Here is an 11184-nt window from a genome sequence, read left to right on the forward strand (position 1 = left end):
TGTCTAATGACTTTGCAGCCACCTTTGGCAATAAGAAGTACCATACTGGTGATTGTATACCCTTGAAAACAATTGACTGGGGATCCTTCGCCGAGGTTAAACTGGCCCAGCACTGGCTCACTGGGCCTGAGGTGGCTGTCAAAACCATTAGTCAGAGGGGCTTTGCTGGAGAGTTTCAGGAAGTGAAATCTCTAAAGAGCTTATATCACCCAAATATCACAGCATTATTTGATATTATTTGAGGTGATTTCCACCTAGGAAAACATATTCTTGTTATGGAACACGTGAGAGGAGGGGACTTATTTGACTACCTGGAAGAGTAAGGCTGCAAAACTGAGGAGGAAGCCTGAGCCATGTTCCAGCAAATGATTTCAGCCCTTCAGCATTGTCACAAGAAGGGCATCATGCACTGGGACCTGATCTAGAAAACTACCCACCAGACCGGGAGCTCAATATCAAGATGGCAGACTTCGGTTTCAGCAGAGACTTTACCAATTATAAACTGACAACTGTCTGTGGCACCTTCTCCTACATGGCGCCAGAGATTTTAGAGTGTCAGGTGTACGATGGCCCCAAGGTGGATGTCTGGAGTCTAGGGGTCATTCTCTACAGGATGGTGACAGGGGACCAGCTGTTTGTGGGGGACATGGCTGGGGAAGTGACAAAACAAATACACAGTAAAAAGCTGCATCTACCAGATTTTATGTCAGTGGAAATTCAAGACCTGTTACAAAAAAATGTTGACTGTTGACCCCAGCCAGAGACCCACCCGAGAAGATGTCATGGTTGAGGAAGAGGAAATGAGGCCCTACAGTGAGCTGCCCTGGGGTGATATTGACCCCCAAGGGGCAAAAATAATGAAGGGCATGGGCTTTAAGAAGCAAGAAATCCAGGAGTCATTAACACAGAAGAGAGAGGACAGGGTCATGGGAACATACCTGATCCTCAGGATGAAGACAACCAAAATGCAGGGCCGCACCATGAAGGTTAGGCCCTGCCCTCACCTGACCCCAAAGGCAGCACTTCCTTCAGCCAAGAGGTGGAGGCTGCCATTCCTTCAACCGCACCTGTACCCAGCCTGAGGTCCAGCTCTACCACTTCCCCAGGCAGCGTGGAAGCCAGGAAGAAAGATCCCCAACCCAGAGTGGAGATGAAGATATCTGCCCTGCCCCCAGCCTGCAATCCAGCCTCTCCACTTCCTTACCCACCCTAGAAGCAAGGACCACCACTCCCCACCCAGCCCAGAGTCCAGGACCACCACCCCCAGCCCAGCCCTCCAGCGTGGCCCTGGGGGCTCCCCCACCACCCACAGCAGCTGCAGAAGCAGCTCTTGCCAACAAGTTTCAGAGCTGGGTGGTGGGACCCCAGGCTCTCCCTCTGGCCCCAGCCATTGCTGGCAGGGGTTGTCTTGGAGGGTCCTCAGGTTTTTCTTAAAATGTGTCTGGCTGTAGGCCATTAACAAGCACCATCACAAAAAAAACAAGAGTGACACCAATGTAATTTTTTAAACTGTGGATGGCTGAGTCAGGGCCACAGTCAGACACTGGGGCCTAACCAGGGGCCTGGCCATACGTGTGCTCTGACTGGGAATCCAACCAAGGACCCTGTGGCTTGCAAGAGGACACCCAACCCACTGAGCCACAACAGCAGGGCTGCACTCCCTGCATTTTAAACGTGGAGCCTGAAGGTGCTGAGCTTCAGGGAGGCCGGTCACTGGTGCAGGAGACCAGCCAGAGGTGGCACACAGACAGCTGCAGGTGAGAGCACTCCCAGACACACACACACACACACTGTGTGTGCAGGTGAGAGGACTTGGTCCCGAGGACAATGGACGTGTGCAAACTGCCGCAGCGTTCCTGCACGGGATTCACATCAGGAGCATGTTGGGCATCTCGGTGGCCTTCAGAAGCATCTTATCCAGGATATTTGCTGAGCTTGGAGGATGGCCTGGAGTCCCCTGGGGGTCAGGGAGAGAGGTCACCTTCACCCCTCATAGGGGTCCACTCCTTAGCGCCCCCACCTAATGAAACTTCAGAGACTTGGACTGTTTTTCCCAGGTCCCTCCTCCCCTCCCCTGCTCTCCTTTGCTCCCATGCTTGTAGAGGTTCTTATTAAAGTACTTGTTTTTTCTAAATTTTGTAATAAACTCGATGCTCCAGAAAGATGTATTGGACACTCTGTTTTTATCCTCTCTGCACAGAACTGGGGTGGGCATCCTGTAGTTGGAGAAGCATGTAGGGGTGCAGTACTTGGGCTTTATTAGGGGGACTCTCAACAATAACAGAAGTGGTTTTGCAGGGAAAAGGCCAGCAACCAGCACACTGGGCCTGTCCAGACACCAGGGCACAGCAGGGGTGAAGCAGGCAGAGTCTCTATTGTCACACAGCCCATAGCCTGGCTACTCTGTGACATCAGCAGGAACCCCCTCTCCTGACCTCTTGGCTTTGCTGCTTCCTTCTGGGCTGCTGCCAATCTCAGGGGGCCTGTCCCTCCAGACAGGTCAGACTTGTAAAGCTCTGGAGGAAGAGTGCTCCAGGCAGAGGGAACAGCCAAGCCCCAGGTGGCTGGAGCTGAGTGAGCTGGAGAGCAGCAGGAGAAGGGGCTGCAGACCAAGGGCAGAGCTCCTGGGCCAAGGGAAGGGGTGTGGGTTTGACTCTGAGAACAATGATCAACCCAGGAAGGGTTTTAAGCAAGGAAGTAATATGATCCAATTTAAGTTTTAAAACTAGTAAATTATAGAGAATATTCTTCCTCTGCAAATGTTTTTATCTATACCTACGTGTTACAGATTCACCAGACAGGGCAGGTGTTCTTATAACCACTGAAGAAATACAAGTTAGAAACTTCATGTGTGTTTTCACTTTAATCCTTTTCACCCCAGTTCCCTGAACAGGTACACACGCAAGTCAATACATTGTTTTAAACAGGAAAGACCCACCTGCCTCTGCACAGTTGATTCATTGGTTCTTAGATCACCGAGTAGCTGATCTGCTCGCCCTTTGCACTGAGGAACCTGCCGGGTTCCTTTCATTCACCTGTCCTCCTGCCCTGTGATCAGAACAGCACAACATTTGGTGTCGTCATTAAGTGGTCCCTTCCCCTCCTCACCCTGATCTTCCCTTCCTGAGTTCTTGGGGGCTGGGAACTGTCTTACTCACCTTTGTATTCCAGTCATTACCCCAGAGCCAGGTCCAGAGTAGGTGCTCAGAAAAGGATGGACAGGTGAACCATCCACCTGGTGACTCTACAGTGGATTGTCCCAAGTCAGGACACGTTGGAGTGTAAAAGGGATGTGATGACAAGGATCATGCGGGGCCGAGAGTGTGAAGTCGGATGGGAGGGACTGGGATGTACGGTCAGTCACCTGGGTGATCCCTGTGAAGCACCGTGAACAGAACGGTGAGCGCTGCAGCTCTGGAGTCTTTAGAGGCGCTCGTACTCACTCATTCGCCCGCGCTGGCTTAGACCAAGGTCCCCAAAGCCTGGGAGGCGCAATAGCATAGGAAGTGCTTGTGAGCAGCAAGGTCATCAAGATTGATACATATCAGATTTACAGTGTCATCCTGTAATTCCCTTCCAATTCTACTTCAGCATTTTTAATTTTTATGAAGAAAAACTCTGTTGCTAGGTTATCTTTAACCCCCTCAGACTCCTGGCATTCTCCCTTTTAAAACAAAAAGTAAAGAAACCTCAGGATCAGAACCTTTGAATAAGCAATGGTATTCAGCTAGAATTTAATATTATGTCCCTTGTATTTATTTTATGCTTTCCTTTTCTTCAGGACAAATTATGATCATTATCCAGGTATGATTGGGATATAGAATTTCATTTTCAATTAATCTTTTGAAGTAAAAAATGATGATTTAAAATACATATCATAAAGGTCCTACACAGATTTTGGCAAAAAAGCAGGAAGTTGTACAAATGAGTGAAATTTGGGAAACTAGATCAGATGATTTCCAGCCTTGCTTCTGAGTCTCCCTTGGTCCACATATTTTGGAAGATATTCATATAAAATTATAAAGATTACTCATGCTTATTTGTTAGATATGACTGGAAAATACATGAAGGTATAGATATTTAAAAAATAAAAAACACAGTAATACCAATCAGAGAAACACATTTAATATGAGTTTTTTCTTATGTATTTTTAGAAATATAAATTTGAATCTCAAAAGGCTAATTACATATGTAACTCCTAACTTTGCATAAAATAAAGATAAGGGATATGGTTTTGTTTACTGAAAACAACAATAGGATGACTAGGAATCAACCTTCCCTTCTGCACTAAAAGTTTAATTTACTCAAAATTGATACACATGTAATATTTAGCCCCATACTTGTCCAGTAATTTAAGACTCATCTTCACTAAATAAAATTTCATATAATTTCAATTGGTTATAATGTGATGAGTGAAACTTCCTTTTGGAAACTGTGCATTTAAATCCCTGCTTTGCTTACTTTCTGGAGACTCACACTTTCCAGCTCCTTGCACACTTTCTACTGTGGAAGAATAAAAACATGGCCAATTGTGCTGTGTTCCAATTTTCAGTGAGAGGAAAATTGGCTCTATTTCCCCACCAAGCCAACAGGTGTAGGGATACACTGACTTATTTATGAAAACAGTACAGGTGTTGAAAATGTCTATTTACTTTCTCTAAAGCAGGACGTCAGCACAGAATAACATTATTACCTTAATGACAAAGGCAAGATGGTTGGAAGACAGCAAGGGCAGCAGCAGCTGGCAAGAACACCCGCTCCACACCCAGACGGCCACCTGCTGCTCCCCGCCCTGAGGAGCCCCCCAGTCGGGAGGCCGACTGCACCCGCACTGAGTCCTGATTCACAGGGCGGGAGAGGTGGGGGCACATGATCTCACTAGAGCGCTCTGTCGGGAAAGGTAATGAGGCCAAGGGGAGAACCCATGCTCTTGAAACAAGCTGCGGTCCATTCCCCCAGCTCCACTGGCCAGAATACCAACCACTGAAAAGACTTGTCTCCCCCAAGTCTAGGGTTCCGTGAGGTCGGCTGTATTCTCTGTGCCTCAGCCAGTGCTCGGTTCTTAGAAGACGCTTTAATATTGCTGAGTGAAAGAGCCACTAGCTCCACAGCTACTATTTCTAAACAAGACAGATGTGTTTGGTGCTGTGATTTACTACACCAATCCAGTAGTGTGTTATCTGTCTCGTCTCACTGAGGATCAGGGCTCAGGAATGTTAAGCAACCTGTCAGGCTCACACAGTGATGGGACTAGGATTCAACTCTAGATCTAATGTCTCAGGCCAATGCCTGAGTATTTTCTCCTACAGAGTGGAAACCAGTTCTATGACTTCAAAAAGGGCTTCAAATTGTTACAGAATGGACCAGTGGCAGGGAATGATATACTATTACTGAATGGACACCCCCTTTTTCCAGGGTCCCCCTGTACTAGGTTTGCCTTGCCCATCAACAGGGAATTATAGCTCTCAATGATTGGTGAAAAGGAAAGGAATTGTTTATTCAAAAGTTATACAGACTTAAAAGTAATGACTTAATGTCTTCATTAAAATCCCAAAGTCCCTTAGAACACCCACAAACACACGCAGTCCTTCCTTCCCCCCTTTGCCCAGTCTGGGGTATTGTATCTCAGGAAAAGAAATAGAAGTCTGTGGCTCTGGTAGCCCCCAGCTCTTCCCAGTAATCCGTGCTCAGCTGGCAGGCCTCCCAAGGTTCCCAGCATGATCAGCTGTGGTGTCATCTTGATCTCCAGTTCTCAATCCAAACCCGAATGGCACCTTCTCATGGCCCCTCAGCAGGAGTCCTTTCACCGCTTTCCTTGTCTCTGCAATGACATGCAATGTCTCTCCTGCATTCTTCCAAACTGCTAGGAGAGAGCTCTGCAATGCTGCTACATCTTGCTTTCCAGCTTCCTAAACTGCATGGCAGAGGGAGCCCCAAAGCTGCGTGGGTCCTCCTTTTTGCATGGCTGCCACACCTGGGTTTAAATTCCAGCACCAATCTTTCTCTGCAGCCCCATTTCTGACTCCGCCTACAATCGGCTACACCTGCCAAGACTCCCGTGTTTTCCAGGCCTCTGGGCTGCCATAATAAGTCTGGGCAGGCGTGGCCCCATGGCATGGAGCCAGTCATCTTCAAGCTCTCACACAAATGCTGTAACTAGGAAGAGTTGCCTCCCAGTTATGTCCTGGGTTGAAGTCTCCCCTATCTCCTTGGCTCAAAGCAAGTCAACAGCTATTTAACATCATGAAGCTGGTCAAAAGTTATAAATATGTTAAATGACCATTCCTGAGGTTATTTGCAAAACTGTTTCTATGCAAAACAGCTGTCAATGTCCCTGCTCCTTGTGTCTCATACCCCAGTTCAGACTTGTGGGAGTGAGGACATCCTATATTTTTAAATATTTCCTGGACACCCTGAGTTCTGGACCCCATTACAAATCCCTATCTGGAGGCCCCCCTGGCTGCACCCTGTTATAATATATAAAAAAGGAAAACTCCAAGAGTGTAGATGCAGATTCTTTTATTTAGAATAAACATCTTTATTACAGTTTACACTTAATATTGTTTTGTACCAGTTTCAAGTGCACAGCATGGTGGTCAGTCATTCACTTCACATACCCCCCCTACCCCATGTTTCCAGCACCCGCCTGGCTCCATCCATAGTCATTACAATGTTATTGACTGTATTCTTTCAGCTCCACTTTACATTTCCATGAGTATTTTGTAACCCCCGGTCTGTACTTCTTAATCCTTCCACTTTTTCACCTAGCCCCTCAACCCTCTCCCTCCTGGCAACCACCAGACTGTTCTGCGTCTGAGTCTGTTTCAATTTTGTTCACTTACTTATTTTATTCTTTAGGTTCCATATATAAGTGGAATCCTATGGTATTTGTCTTTCTCTGTCTGACTTATTTCACTTAGCATAATACCCTTTAGCCCATCCATGTTGTCACACAAACGTTAAGATTTCATTCTTTTTTATAGCCAAGTAATATTTCATTGTGTAAATGTACCACAGCTTTTTTATCCACTCATCTACTGATAAGCCCTTGGGCTGCTTCCATATCTTGGCTATTGTAAATAATGATGCAGTGAACATAGGGGTGCATATGTCCTTTTGAATTAGTGTTTTGGGTTTCTTTGGCTATATTCCCAGAAGTGGAATAACTGGGTCATAAGGCAGTTCCATTTTAATTTTTTGAGGACCCTCCATACTGCTGTCTATAGTGGCTGCACCAGTTCATGTTCCCACCAGCAGTGCATGAGGGTTCCCTTTTCTCCACACCCTTGCCAACACTTGTTTGTTGATTTATTGATGATAGCCATTCTGACAGTTGCCAGGTGATATCTCATTGTGGTTTTAATTGACATAATTCTCTGATGATTAGTGATGTTGATCATCTTTCCAAATGTCTGTTGTCCATCTGTATGTCCTATTTGGAGAAGTGTTTATTCAGGACCTCTGTCCATTTTTAAATTGGATTTTGGGGAATTTTTTTTTTATGGTGCATATGCCAGAATTCTTAAAACACTACTTTCACATTTCTTCCATTTGCATTTTACTGAGAACCTAGAAATATGGAAATGGCCTAAATGTCCCCAGCACTCTGAGCGGCCCTGGATGGCAGCTCTAGTGTCAGGGAGAGGAAAGGTTCCTCAGCCAGAAGACCAGGGTGTCCTTGCCAGGCCACTGCTGAATTTAGGGGTCTGTGTGTGTGGGGACTGGGCGGGCTGAGCTGGGCAGGCACCCAGGTCCAGGCAGCGAGTCCCACGCTGGCAGGTGAGCAGCAGCGTGAGTCTGAGGAGCCCCGGGAACTGGATTCCTGGGCAGCCTCCCATGCTTGTGTCCTCTCTGTTGTCCCATGCTTTGGGTAGAGCTGCACCTGCACCTGTGGACACGCGTCCCTCCCCAGGCTGAGAAGAGAAGGCCCTGCACCCTGCTTGACCCAGAGCACAGCGAGGGGCATGCTGGGACCAGAGAGTCCAGGGTGCAGAATTAGCACATAGTGCAGTCGCTCCCCATCCCTTTGCTTCTCTATTCGGAGGAGCTGATTTGTGGAAGGAGGCACCTTCTCTGCAAGAAAAGGATTCAACAATCAAGGTGTAATGTGGTGCAGCCAGGGCCCCCTCAGATGAGGATTTGAAATGGGGTCTAGAACTCGGAGTGTCCAGGAATTATAAAATATAGGATATCCACCCTGGCTGGTGTGGCTCAGTGGATTGAGCACTGGACTGCGAAGCAAAGGGTCGCCTGTTCGATTCCCAGTCAGGGTACATGCCTGGGTTGCAGGCCGGGTCCCCAGTAGGGGACATGCAAAAGGCAACCACATATTGATGTTTCTCTCCCTCTCTTTAAAAAAAAAATCATATATATCCTCACCCCCCACAAACCTGAACTGGAGGATGGGACACATGGAGCAGGGCCATTGAGTTATTTTGCATATCAACAGTTGGCCAGCTTCATATCTGATATGCAAAAACAAGTTATTTTACATATCTATAACTACTGGCTAGCTTCACATAGCTAGAAGTGAGTGTGAGGCACAGCACCAAGGGCAGAGGTGGGGAGAACATGACCTTTCTCCAGCCAAGGAGCACTGACCTCAGACTTGCCTTTCAACAGGGAGCTGGCCTTTCTAAGAGGCCTTGGAGCTTTGAAAGGCTGTCTGACCACCAGGATTGCCAGGTCCTAGGCATGTCCCTTGCTATCTGGGGATGGGTTTGCTGCCATAAAGCAGGTTTCTCAGCATGAGCTTGCCGGACCATGGTCACTATAGCTTCAAATCCTCCCTGGCCAGGAGCTCTTGTCCATGTACACTCCTCTCTTTCCACCCCACCCACCCTGAATGTCCCTTCTGACTGTGGACCTGGACAACCTTTAGTATTTCTTTTCCTGCCTCATCCTTCTCAGGTGCGCTATGTAGACCCTGGGAAGTGTAGGTTGGGGGACAGGGCATGGGCTCCAGCCCAAAGCAGTCGTTCCCTGCTGCTTGTGGGCAGTAGCAGCCAGCACTCCCACCCAGGAGGGCACTGTGCTCCCTGGAGCCAGCTGACATCAACCACTTAGAACCAACATGTGCTGTTTGCCATCTTCCATGCTTCCTTCTCCTTGCAAAGGTCTCGGGCCAGAGTAGCCTGAGCCTGTTATTAGCCAGGGAGCCTGTTATTGGCAGGTGACACCTTAGCCAGAGGTTGTAAAAGGTGAGAATTAATAGCTCCTATAAGGCCTGTCACTATGTAGACATGACACCGAGAAACTGTCACAGGTGGGCACAGGTAACCAGGTTCTTAGTGATCGGGACAAAGAATTGAACTGAACACCCAGAGTTTATAGCAGAGAGCATGGGAGCAGGCCAACTCCAAGCAGAGATTGACCTCATGGGCTGGAGGAACTCTATTCTTATAGGGTGGATCCTTCCTGGCTAGTTTTGGTGGGCTTTACTGCACATGTACAAGTAGTTGCATTACTTTAAAGCTACTGCACATGTGGTCTCCCATGATCCTCCCTGATTGGCCACCAGGGAAGAGGGTCCCACAATGCTACCAAATTGACCCCCATTTCTCCTGGGGTCCCCCTGTACTAGGTTCACCTTTCCCTATGCCAGAGAATTATAACTCTCCATGTTAGAGATTGGTGAAAAGGAAAGGAATTATTTATTCAAGTTATACAGACTTAAGGGTAATGACTTAATGTCTTCATCAAAATCCCAAAGTCCCTTAAAACACCCACAAACACATAGTCCTTCCTTCCCCCTTTGCCCAGTCCGGGATACTGTATCTCAGGAAAAGAAATAGAACTCCAGGGCCCAGGCAGCCCCTGGTTCTTGAGTGCCCCCCCCCCACCTCAACTCTGGCCAAAGCCACGTGGTTCTCTTCACTGCCACAGCCACATGGTCCTCTCTTTAATGCCTGCTGAGTCTGGGTTTAAATATCCTTCCAGCTTTACGGGGCTGCCATCATGAGTCTGTGCAGGGGTGGCCCCATGTCATGGAGCCAATCATCTCCAAGCTCTCACGCAAGAGCTGTAACTAGGGGGAATTGCCTCCCAGTTACATCTTGGGGGGAAGTTCCTTCCATTCCCCTGGCTCAGAGCACTGGCCACAGCTATTTAACATATCTATGCAACCAGTTAAAGGTTATAGATGTGCCAAATGACCACACCAGAGGTTAGCTGCAAAGCTGTTGCTATGCAAAACAGCTCTCAATGGCCCTGCTCCATGTGTCCCTTCCCCCAACTCACACCTGTGGTGGAGAGTGAGGACATCCTATATATCTTTCTAATATTTCCTGGACACCTTGAGTTCTGGACCCCATTATAAATCCTTCTTTTAGGGGCTCCCTGGCTGCATCCTCCTACAAAGCCACAGAACTTTTCGGCCAGTGTGATCATCAATCAGGGACAATTCACTCCAGGGACCACGGTTCTGAAAATCACCCCATCACCATCCACTGCACATCAGCCACCACCCTCAAGCTGAATGAAAACACTCTCAACTCTGAAAATCCCCTAGTCCCTGTGGACTGTGATTCCCAAAACCCTTTGTCAGGTCACCAGCTTGGCTCAGAGAGACTGTCTTGCAAACTTTCTGGTACTTAAGCACATAATAGATGAAGCTTTCCATTGCAGCTTTGGAGTGGCCCTTTCTTTCTTCAGCAAGTGGTTTTGACAATCAAATCAGGTCCCCTGAGAGTCCGGGTTTCCTCGGGCTCTTTCTACAAAGGATGACATACGTTGCAGAAGCCTGTGGAAGTCCTGACTTGTCTTTACTTGTCTTGAGTCTTTGTGGGCAGATATCTGAGAGCTATATAATAATTCACTTTAACTACTTGACTTTGATGGTGAGCCTCCCCCACCCTGCTAGGAGCAGGTCCAGTATTCTGCACCTGGGCCCTTAGCCCTGAAAGGTAAGCTGTCCCACTGGGAAAGACCTGGTGATCTGAGAGTCCCAGATATACCTACAGGAGGATTTAGCCTTCACCTCCCATGGGACACACTGTGGAAGAATCGTGTGGATGTCTGGGCAGGAAATCGGGGAGAGTGGAGCCAGGGATGGGGGAGATTTGGCCAATGTCCCTGGAACACCCTCAGGCAATTGGGACAGGGCCTCCCATGAATTTTCAAAACAGGAGAAACTGCCTAACTGAAAACTGCTGTCCTGAACATGGGGTCCCTGGTCAGAATTCA

At 47.8% G+C, this 11184-nt stretch overlaps 1 long non-coding RNA gene across 1 annotated transcript; it reads right to left on the reverse strand.

The window, feature by feature from the left end:
• Positions 1 to 1478: 1478 nt before the first annotated feature.
• Positions 1479 to 3465, reverse strand: LOC118497909. Its single transcript, XR_004900423.1, has 3 exons — positions 3159 to 3465; positions 2939 to 3048; positions 1479 to 1957 (listed from the first exon to the last, which is right to left on the reverse strand). It is a non-coding gene; the product is annotated as an uncharacterized LOC118497909 (long non-coding RNA).
• Between the last annotated feature and the right edge of the window lie 7719 nt (positions 3466 to 11184).

This window comes from Phyllostomus discolor, chromosome 13 (genome assembly GCF_004126475.2).
Source record: "Phyllostomus discolor isolate MPI-MPIP mPhyDis1 chromosome 13, mPhyDis1.pri.v3, whole genome shotgun sequence".
Lineage (NCBI taxonomy): Eukaryota > Metazoa > Chordata > Mammalia > Chiroptera > Phyllostomidae > Phyllostomus > Phyllostomus discolor.